A 9946-nucleotide genomic window follows, 5' to 3' on the forward strand; every position below is an offset into this window, starting at 1 on the left:
GGGGGGAGGAATTAATTTATCATCAAGTAAGACCTGTGATCAATGGGAAGGGAGTTGAGAGCGATCGATGTAAAGTTATTGCTGTTACTTTTTTTATTCATTCATGGGACATGGGTGTCGCTGGCTGGGCCAGCATTTATGGGCCATCCCGAGTTGCCCGAGGGCAGTTAAGAGTCAACCACATTGCTGTGGCTCTGGAGTCACATGTAGGTCAGGCCAGGTAAGGACGGCACAGCAGTTAGCACTGCGTCAGGGACGCCAGTTCGATTCCTGGCTTTGGGTCACTGTGCGGAGTCTGCACATTCTCCCCATGTCTCCGTGGGTTTCCTCCGGGTGCTCCAGTTTCCTCCCACACTCCAAAGATGTGTGGGTTAGATTGATTGGCCATGCTAAAATGCCGCTTGTTACGGGGAGGGGAGGGGGTGGAATTAGCAGATTAAATATATGGTATTACGGGGATAGGGTGGGATTGTTTGTGGTGCAGGCTCCAAGGGCTGAATGGCCTCCTGTACAGTAGGGATTCTATGATTTTCTTCCCGAAAGGACATCAGTGAACGAGATGGGTTTTTCCGACAATCGACAATGGTTTCATGGTCATCAGTGGATTCTTAATTCCAGATTTTTTTATTGAATTTAAATTCCACCATCTGCCGTGGCGGGATTCGAACCCGGGTCCCCAGAACATTGGGCCGTCATGGTGGCGCAGTGGGAATCACTGCTGCCTTATGGCGCCAGGACCCAGGTTCAATTCCGACCTCGGGTGACTGTGCAGAACAAAGAACAGTACAGCACAGGAAACAGGCCCTTCGGCCCTCCAAGCCTGTGCCGCTCATTGGTCCAACTAGACCATTCGTTTGTATCCCTCCATTCCCAGGCTGCTCATGTGACTATCCAGGTACGTCTTAAACGATGTCAGCGTGCCTGCCTCCACCACCCTACTTGGCAGCGCATTCCAGGCCCCCACCACTCTGTGTAAAAAACATCCCTCTGATATCTAAGTTATACATCGCCCCTCTCACCATGAGGGGGTGGGGGGGGGGCGGGCGGGGGGGGGGGGTCGGTGCAGACTCGATGGGCCCGGTGGTCTCTTTATGCACTGTAGGGTTTCTATGATTCTGCACTGTAGATTCTATGATGAGCTGAATTTTTAGATTACGAGTCCAATGATAATACCAGGAGGCCATTTCCTCCCCCGCTGTGCAGGGGAGATAGAATATCAGTGCAGTGTTGATGTTTGGATAGTGGATGTTGTGGGACAATGCACCTTGGTCTTGCTCTGGATGTGCACCAGGCAAGGCTCTCCCCGTTCACTGTTGGTCGTTCTTCATGGAACCGTCCTTCACCCTCCTACACCCTCCTACACCCTCCTTCACCCTCCTTCACCCTCTTACACCCTACTTCACCCTCCTTCACCCTCTTACACCCTCCGTCCCCCTTCATCCTATTATACCCTCCTACACCCTCCTACACCCTCCTTCACCCTCCTTCACCCTCCTTCACCCTCCTTCACCCTCCTTCACCCTCCCTTTACCCTCCTTTACCCTCCTTTACCCTCCTTTACCCCTCCTTCACCCTCCTTCACCCTCCTTCACCCTCCTTCACGCTCCTTCACGCTCCTTCACGCTCCTTCACGCTCCTTCCAGGCTCCTTCACGCTCCTTCACCCTCCTTCACCCTCCTTCACCCTCCTTCACCCTCCTTCACCCTCCTTCACCCACCTTTACCCACCTTTACCCACCTTTACCCACCTTCACCCACCTTCACCCTCCACCCTTCTTACATCCTCCTTCACCCTCCTTCACCCTCCTTCACCCTCCTTCACCCTCCTTCACCCTCCTTCACCCTCCTTCACCCTCTTACACACTCCTTCACACTCCTCCCTCCTACACCCTCGTTCGCACTCCTTCACCCTCGTTCGCCCTCGTTCGCCCTCGTTCGCCCTCGTTCGCCCTCGTTCACCCTCCTTCACCCTCCTTCACCCTCCTTCACCCTCCTTCACCCTCCTTCACCCTCCTTCACCCTCCTTCACCCTCCTTCACCCTCCTTCACCCTCCTTTACCCACCTTTACCCACCTTTACCCACCTTTACCCACCTTCACCCACCTTCACCCACCTTCACCCACCTTCCACCCTCCACCCTTCTTACATCCTCCTTCACCCTCCTTCACCCTCCTTCACCCTCCTTCACCCTCTTACACACTCCTTCACACTCCTCCCTCCTACACCCTCGTTCGCACTCCTTCACCCTCGTTCGCACTCCTTCGCCCTCGTTCGCCCTCGTTCGCCCTCCTTCGCCCTCCTTCGCCCTCCTTCGCCCTCCTTCGCCCTCCTTCACCCTCCTTCACCCTCCTTCACCCTCCTTCACCCTCCTTCACCCTCCTTCACCCTCCTTCACCCTCCTTCACCCTCCTTCACCCTCCTTCACCTTCCTTCACCCTCCTTCACCCACCTTTACCCACTTTACCCACCTTTACCCACCTTTACCCACCTTCACCCACCTTCACCCTCCACCCTTCTTACATCCTCCTTCACCCTCCTTCACCCTCCTTCACCCTCCTTCACCCTCTTACACACTCCTTCACACTCCTCCCTCCTACACCCTCGTTCGCACTCCTTCACCCTCGTTCGCACTCCTTCACCCTCGTTCGCCCTCCTTCGCCCTCCTTCGCCCTCCTTCGCCCTCCTTCGCCCTCCTTCGCCCTCCTTCACCCTCCTTCACCCTCCTTCACCCTCCTTCACACTCTTCACCCCTGACACCCCCTTAAACCCCCCTTACACCCCCTTACACCCCCTTACACCCCCTTACACCCCTCTTACACCCTCTTACACCCTCTTACACCCTCTTACATCCTTACACCCTCCTTCACCCTCCTTCACCCTCCTTCACCCATTTACACCCACTTACACCCAGCTTCACCCGCTTACACCCGCTTACACCCTCTTACACGGTCTTTCACCCTCCTTCACCCTCCTTCACCCTCCTTCACCCTCCACCCTCCTTCACCCTCCTTCACCCTCCTTCACCCTCCTTCACCCTCCTTCACCCACATACACCCACATACACCCACTTACACCATCTTTCAACCCTCTTACACACCCTCTTACACGGTCTTTCACCCTCTTTCACCCTCTTTCACCCTCTCTCACCCTCTCTCACCCTCCTTCACCCTCCTTCACCCTCCTTCACCCTCCTTCACCCTCCTTCACCCTCCTTCACCTCCTACACCCTCCTTCACCCTCCTTCACCCTCCTTCACCCTCCTTCACCCTCCTTCACCCTCCTTCAAACTCCTTCACCCCCTTACACCCCCTTACACCCCCTTACACCCTCCTTCACCCGCCGTCAACCTCCTTCACCCTCCTTCACCTTCTTACTCCCTCCTTCACCCTCCTTCACCCTCCTTCACCCTCCTTCACCCTCCTTCACCCTCCTTCACCCTCTTTCACCCTCTTTCACCCTCTTTCACCCTCTTTCACCCTCTTTCACCCTCCTTCACCCTCCTTCACCCCCTTACACCCCCTTATACCCCCTTACACCCCCTTACAACCCCTTACACCCCCTTACACCCTCCTTCACCCTTCTACAAACTCCTTCACCCGCCGTCAACCTCCTTCACCCTCCTTCACCTTCTAACTCCCTCCTTCACCCTCCTACACCCTCCTACACCCTCCTACACCCTCCTACACCCTCTTCCGCCCTCTTCCGCCCTCTTCCGCCCTCTTCCGCCCTCTTCCGCCCTCTTTCACCCTCTTTCACCCTCTTTCCCTCTCGTTCGCACTCCTTCACCCTCCTTCACCCTCCTTCACCCTCCTACACCCTCCTACACCTCCTACACCCCTCCTACACCCTCCTACACCCTCCTTCACCCCTCCTTCACCCTCCTACACCCTCCTACACCCTCCTTCACCCTCCTCCTCCCGCACCCTCTTACACCCTCTTACACCCTCTTGCACCCTCTTGCACCCTCTTGCACCCTCTTGCACCCTCTTGCACCCTCTTGCACCCTCTTGCACCCTCTTGCACCCTCTTAGACCCCCTTAGACCCCCTTAGACCCCCTTAGACCCCCTTAGACCCCCTTAGACCCCCTTAGACCCCCTTAGACCCCCTTAGACCCCCTTAGACCCCCTTAGACCCCCTTAGACCCCCTTAGACCCCCTTACACCCCCTTACACCCCCTTACACCCCCTTACACCCCCTTACACCCCCTTACACCCCCTTACAACCCCTTACACCCCCTTACACCCTCCTTCACCCGCCGTCAACCTCCTTCACCCTCCTTCACCTTCTTACTCCCTCCTTCACCCTCCTTCACCCTCCTTCACCCTCCTTCACCCTCCTTTAAACTCCTTCACCCTCCTTCACCCTCCTTCACCCTCCTTCACCCTCCTTCACCCTCCTTCACCCTCCTTCACCCTCTTTCACCCTCTTTCACCCTCCTTCACCCTCCTTCACCCTCCTTCACCCCCTTACACCCCCTTACACCCCCTTACACCCCCTTACACCCCCTTACACCCCCCTTCACCCCCCTTCACCCCCCTTCACCCTCCTTCACCCTCCTTCACCCTCCTTCACCCTCCTTCACCCTCCTTCACCCCCTTACACCCCCTTACACCCCCTTACACCCCCTTACACCCCCTTACACCCCCTTACACCCCTTACACCCCCTTACACCCCCTTACACCCCCCTTCACCCCCCTTCACCCCCCTTCACCCTCCTTCACCCTCCTTCACCCTCCTTCACCCTCCTTCACCCTCCTTCACCCTCTTACTCCCTCGGTCACCCTCGGTCACCCTCGGTCACCCTCGGTCACCCTCTGTCACCCTCTTACTCCCTCCGTCACCCTCCGTCACCCTCTTTCACCCTCTTTCACCCTCTTTCACCCTCTTTCACCCTCCGTCACCCTCCGTCACCCTCCGTCACCCTCCGTCACCCTCCGTCACCCTCCGTCACCCTCTTTCACCCTCCTTCACCCTCTTTCACCCTCTTTCACCCTCCTTCACCCTCCTTCACCCTCCTACACTCTCTTACACTCTCTTACACCCTCTTACACCCTCTTACACCCTCTTACACGCTCTTTCACCCTCTTTCACCCTCTTTCACCCTCTTTCACCCTCTTTCACCCTCTTTCACCCTCTTCACCCTCTTTCACCCGCTTTCACCCTCTTTCACCCTCTTTCACTCTCGTTCGCACTCCTTCACCCTCCTTCACCCTCCTTCACCCTCCTTACTCCCTCCTTCACCCTCTTACACCCACTTTCACCCTCTTTCACCCTCTTTCACCCTCTTTCACCCTCTTTCACCCTCTTTCACTCTCTTTCACTCTCTTTCACTCTCTTTCACCCTCCTTCACCCTCTTACGCACTCGTTCGCACTCGTTCGCACTCCTTCACCCTCCTACACCCTCCTACACCCTCCCACACGCTCCCACACCCTCCCACACCCTCCCACACCCTCCCACACCCTCCCACACCCTCCCACACCCTCCCACACCCTCCCACACCCTCCCACACCCTCCCACACCCTCCCACACCCTCCCACACCCTCTTACACCCTCTTTCACCCTCTTTCACTCTCGTTCGCACTCCTTCACCCTCCTTCACCCTCCTTCACCCTCCTTCACCCTCCTTCACCCTCCTTCACCCTCCTTCACCCTCCTTCACCCTCCTTCACCTTCTTACTCCCTCCTTCACCCTCCTTCACCCCTCCTTCACCCTCCTTCACCCTCCTTCACCCTCCTTCACCCTCCTACACCCTCCCACACCCTCCCACACCCTCCCACACCCTCCCACACCCTCCCACACCCTCCCACACCCTCTTACACCCTCTTACACCCTCTTACACCCTCTTACACCCTCTTACGCACTCGTTCGCACTCCTTCACCCTCCTACACCCTCCTACACCCTCCCACACCCTCTTAGACCCTCTTCCACCCTCTTCCACCCTCTTCCACCCTCTTCCACCCTCTTCCACCCTCTTCCACCCTCTTGCACCCTCTTGCACCCTCTTGCACCCTCTTGCACCCTCTTGCACCCTCTTGCACCCCCTTAAACCCCCTTACACCCCCCTTCACCCTTCTACAAACTCCTTCACCCGCCGTCACCTCCTTCACCCTCCTTCACCTTCTTACTCCCTCCTTCACCCTCCTTCACCCTCCTTCACCCTCCTTCACCCTCCTTCACCCTCCTTCACCCTCTTTCACCCTCTTTCACCCTCTTTCACCCTCCTTCACCCTCCTTCACCCTCCTTCACCCTCCTTCACCCTCCTTCACCCTCCTTCACCCTCCTTCACCGTCTTACTCCCTCCTTCACCCTCCTTCACCCTCCTTCACCCTCCTTCACCCTCCTTCACCCTCTTTCACCCTCTTTCACCCTCTTTCACCCTCTTTCACCCTCCTTCACCCTCCTTCACCCTCCTTCACCCTCCTTCACCCTCCTTCACCCTCCTTCACCCTCTTTCACCCTCTTTCACCCTCCTTCACCCTCTTACGCACTCCTTCACCCTCCTTCACCCTCCTTCACCCTCCTTCACCCTCCTTCACCCTCCTTCACCCCTCCTACACCCTTCTACACCCTTCTACACCCTTCTACACCCTTCTACACCCTTCTACACCCTCTTACACCCTCTTACGCACTCGTTCGCTCTCCTTCACCCTCCTACACCCTCCTTCACCCTCCTTCACCGTCTTACTCCCTCCTTCACCCTCCTTCACCCTCCTTCACCCTCCTTCACCCTCCTTCACCCTCTTTCACCCTCTTTCACCCTCTTTCACCCTCTTTCACCCTCTTTCACCCTCTTTCACCCTCTTTCACCCTCTTTCACCCTCCTTCACCCTCCTTCACCCACTTTCACCCACTTTCACCCTCCTTCACCCTCCTTCACCCTCCTTCACCCTCCTTCACCCTCCTTCACCCTCTTTCACCCTCTTTCACCCTCCTTCACCCTCTTACGCACTCCTTCACCCTCCTTCACCCTCCTTCACCCTCCTTCACCCTCCTACACCCTTCTACACCCTTCTACACCCTTCTACACCCTTCTACACCCTCCTACACCCTCTTACACCCTCGTACGCACTCGTTCGCTCTCCTTCACCCTCCTACACCCTCCTACACCCTCTTAGACCCTCTTAGACCCTCTTAGACCCTCTTACACCCCCTTAAACCCCCTTAAACCCCCTTATACCCCCTTAAACCCCCTTATACCCCCTTATACCCCCTTATACCCCCTTATACCCCCTTATACCCCCTTATACCCCCTTACACCCCCTTACACCCCCTTACACCCCCCTTCACCCTCCTTCACCCATTTACACCCACTTACACCCTCTTTCACCCGCTTACACCCTCTTTCACCCGCTTACACCCTCTTTCACCCGCTTACACCCTCTTTCACCCGCTTACACCCTCTTACACGGTCTTTCACACTCTTACACGGTCTTTCACACTCTTACACGGGTCTTCACCCTCTTTCACCCTCTTTCACCCTCTTTCACCCTCTTTCACCCTCTTTCACCCTCTTTCACCCTCTTTCACCCTCTTTCACCCTCTTACACCCTCTTACACCCTCTTACACCCTCTTACACCCTCTTACACCCCCTTAAACCCCCTTAAACCCCACTTCACCCTCCTTCACCCTCTTACTCCCTCCTTCACCCTCCTTCACCCTCCTTCACCCTCCTTCACCCTCCTTCACCCTCCTTCACCCTCCTTCACCCTCTTACACCCTCTTACACCCTCTTTCACTCTCTTTCACTCTCTTTCACACACTGACACCCTCTTTCACCCTCTTTCACCCTCTTTCACCCTCTTACACTCTCTTACACTCTCTTACACTCTCTTACACCCTCCTTCGCCCTCCTTCGCCCTCCTTCGCCCTCCTTCGCCCTCCTTCGCCCTCCTTCGCCCTCCTTCGCCCTCCTTCGCCCACTTACACCCTCTTTCACCCTCTTTCACCCTCTTTCACCCTCTTTCACCCTCTTTCACCCTCTTTCACCCTCTTACACCCTCTTTCACCCTCTTTCACTCTCTTTCACCCTCTTTCACCCACTTACACCCTCTTACACCCTCTTACACCCTCTTACACCCTCTTACACCCTCTTTCACCCTCTTTCACCCTCTTTCACCCTCTTTCACCCTCTTTCACCCTCTTTCACCCTCTTTCACCCTCTTTCACCCTCTTTCACCCTCTTTCACCCTCTTACACCCTCTTACACCCTCTTACACCCTCTTACACTCTCTTACACCCTCTTTCACCCTCTTTCACCCTCTTTCACCCTCTTTCACCCTCTTTCACCCTCTTTCACCCTCTTTCACCCTCTTTCACCCTCTTTCACCCTCTTTCACCCTCTTACACCCTCTTCACCCTCTTTCACTCTCTTACAACCTCTTTCACTCTCTTTCACCCTCTTTCACCCACTTACACCCTCTTACACCCTCTTACACCCTCTTACACCCTCTTTCACCCTCTTTCACCCTCTTTCACCCTCTTACACCCTCTTACACCCTCTTACACTCTCTTACACCCTCTTACACCCTCTACACCCTCTTACACCCTCTTACACTCTCTTACACCCTCTTACACCCTCTGACACCCTCTGACACCCTCTTTCACCCCCTTTCACCCCTTTCACCCCCTTTCCATTCCCCCCCTTTCACCCCCTTTCACCCTCCTTCACCCTCCTTCACCCTCCTTCACCCTCCTTCACCCTCCTCCTCCTTCTCCCTCCTTCTCCCTCCTTCTCCCTCCTTCTCCCTCCTTCTCCCTCCTTCTCCCTCTTTCACCCTCTTTCACCCTCTTTCACCCTCTTTCACCCTCTTTCACCCGCCGTCAACCTCCTTCACCTTCTTACTCCCTCCTTCACCCTCCTTCACCCTCCTTCACCCTCCTTCACCCTCCTTCACCCCCTTACACCCCCTTACACCCCCTTACACCCCCTTGCACCCCCTTGCACCCCCTTGCACCCCCTTGCACCCCCTTGCACCCCCTTGCACCCCCTTGCACCCCCTTGCACCCCCTTGCACCCCCTTGCACCCCCTTGCACCCCCTTGCACCCCCTTGCACCCCCTTGCACCCCCTTGCACCCCCTTGCACCCCCTTGCACCCCCTTACACCCCCTTACACCCCCTTACACCCCCTTACACCCCCTTACACCCCCTTACACCCCCTTACACCCCCTTACACCCCCTTACACCCCCTTACACCCTCTTACACCCTTCTACAAACTCCTTCACCCGCCTTCAACCTCCTTCACCCTCCTTCACCTTCTTACTCCCTCCTTCACCCTCCTTCACCCTCCTTCACCCTCCTTCACCCTCCTTCACCCCTTACACCCTCTTACACCCTCTTACACCCTCCTTCACCCTCTTACACCCCTTACACCCCCTTACACCCTCTTACACCCTCTTACACCCTCTTACACCCTCTTACACCCTCTTACACCCTCTTTCACCCTCTTTCACCCTCTTTCACCCTCTTTCACCCTCTTTCACCCTCTTTCACCCTCTTTCACTCTCTTTCACTCCCTTTCACTCCCTTCCACTCTCTTCCACTCCCTTTAACCCTCCTTCACCCTCCTTCACCCTCCTTCACCCTCCTTCACCCTCCTTCACCCTCCTACACCCTCCTTCACCCTCCTACACCCTCCTACACCCTCCTACACCCTCCTACACCCTCTTACACCCTCTTACACCCTCTTACACCCTCTTACACCCTCTTACACCCTCTTAGACACTCGTTCGCACTCCTTCACCCTCCTTCACCCTCCTTCACCCTCCTTCACCCTCCTACACCCTCCTACACCCTCCTACACCCTCCCACACCCTCCCACACCCTCTTTCACCCACTTACACCCTCTTTCACCCTCTTTCACCCTCTTACACTCTCTTTCACTCTCTTTCACCCTCTTTCACCCTCTTTCACCCTCTTACACCCTCTTACACCCTCTTAC

Source organism: Mustelus asterias, chromosome 22 (assembly GCF_964213995.1).
Source record: "Mustelus asterias chromosome 22, sMusAst1.hap1.1, whole genome shotgun sequence".
NCBI lineage: Eukaryota > Metazoa > Chordata > Chondrichthyes > Carcharhiniformes > Triakidae > Mustelus > Mustelus asterias.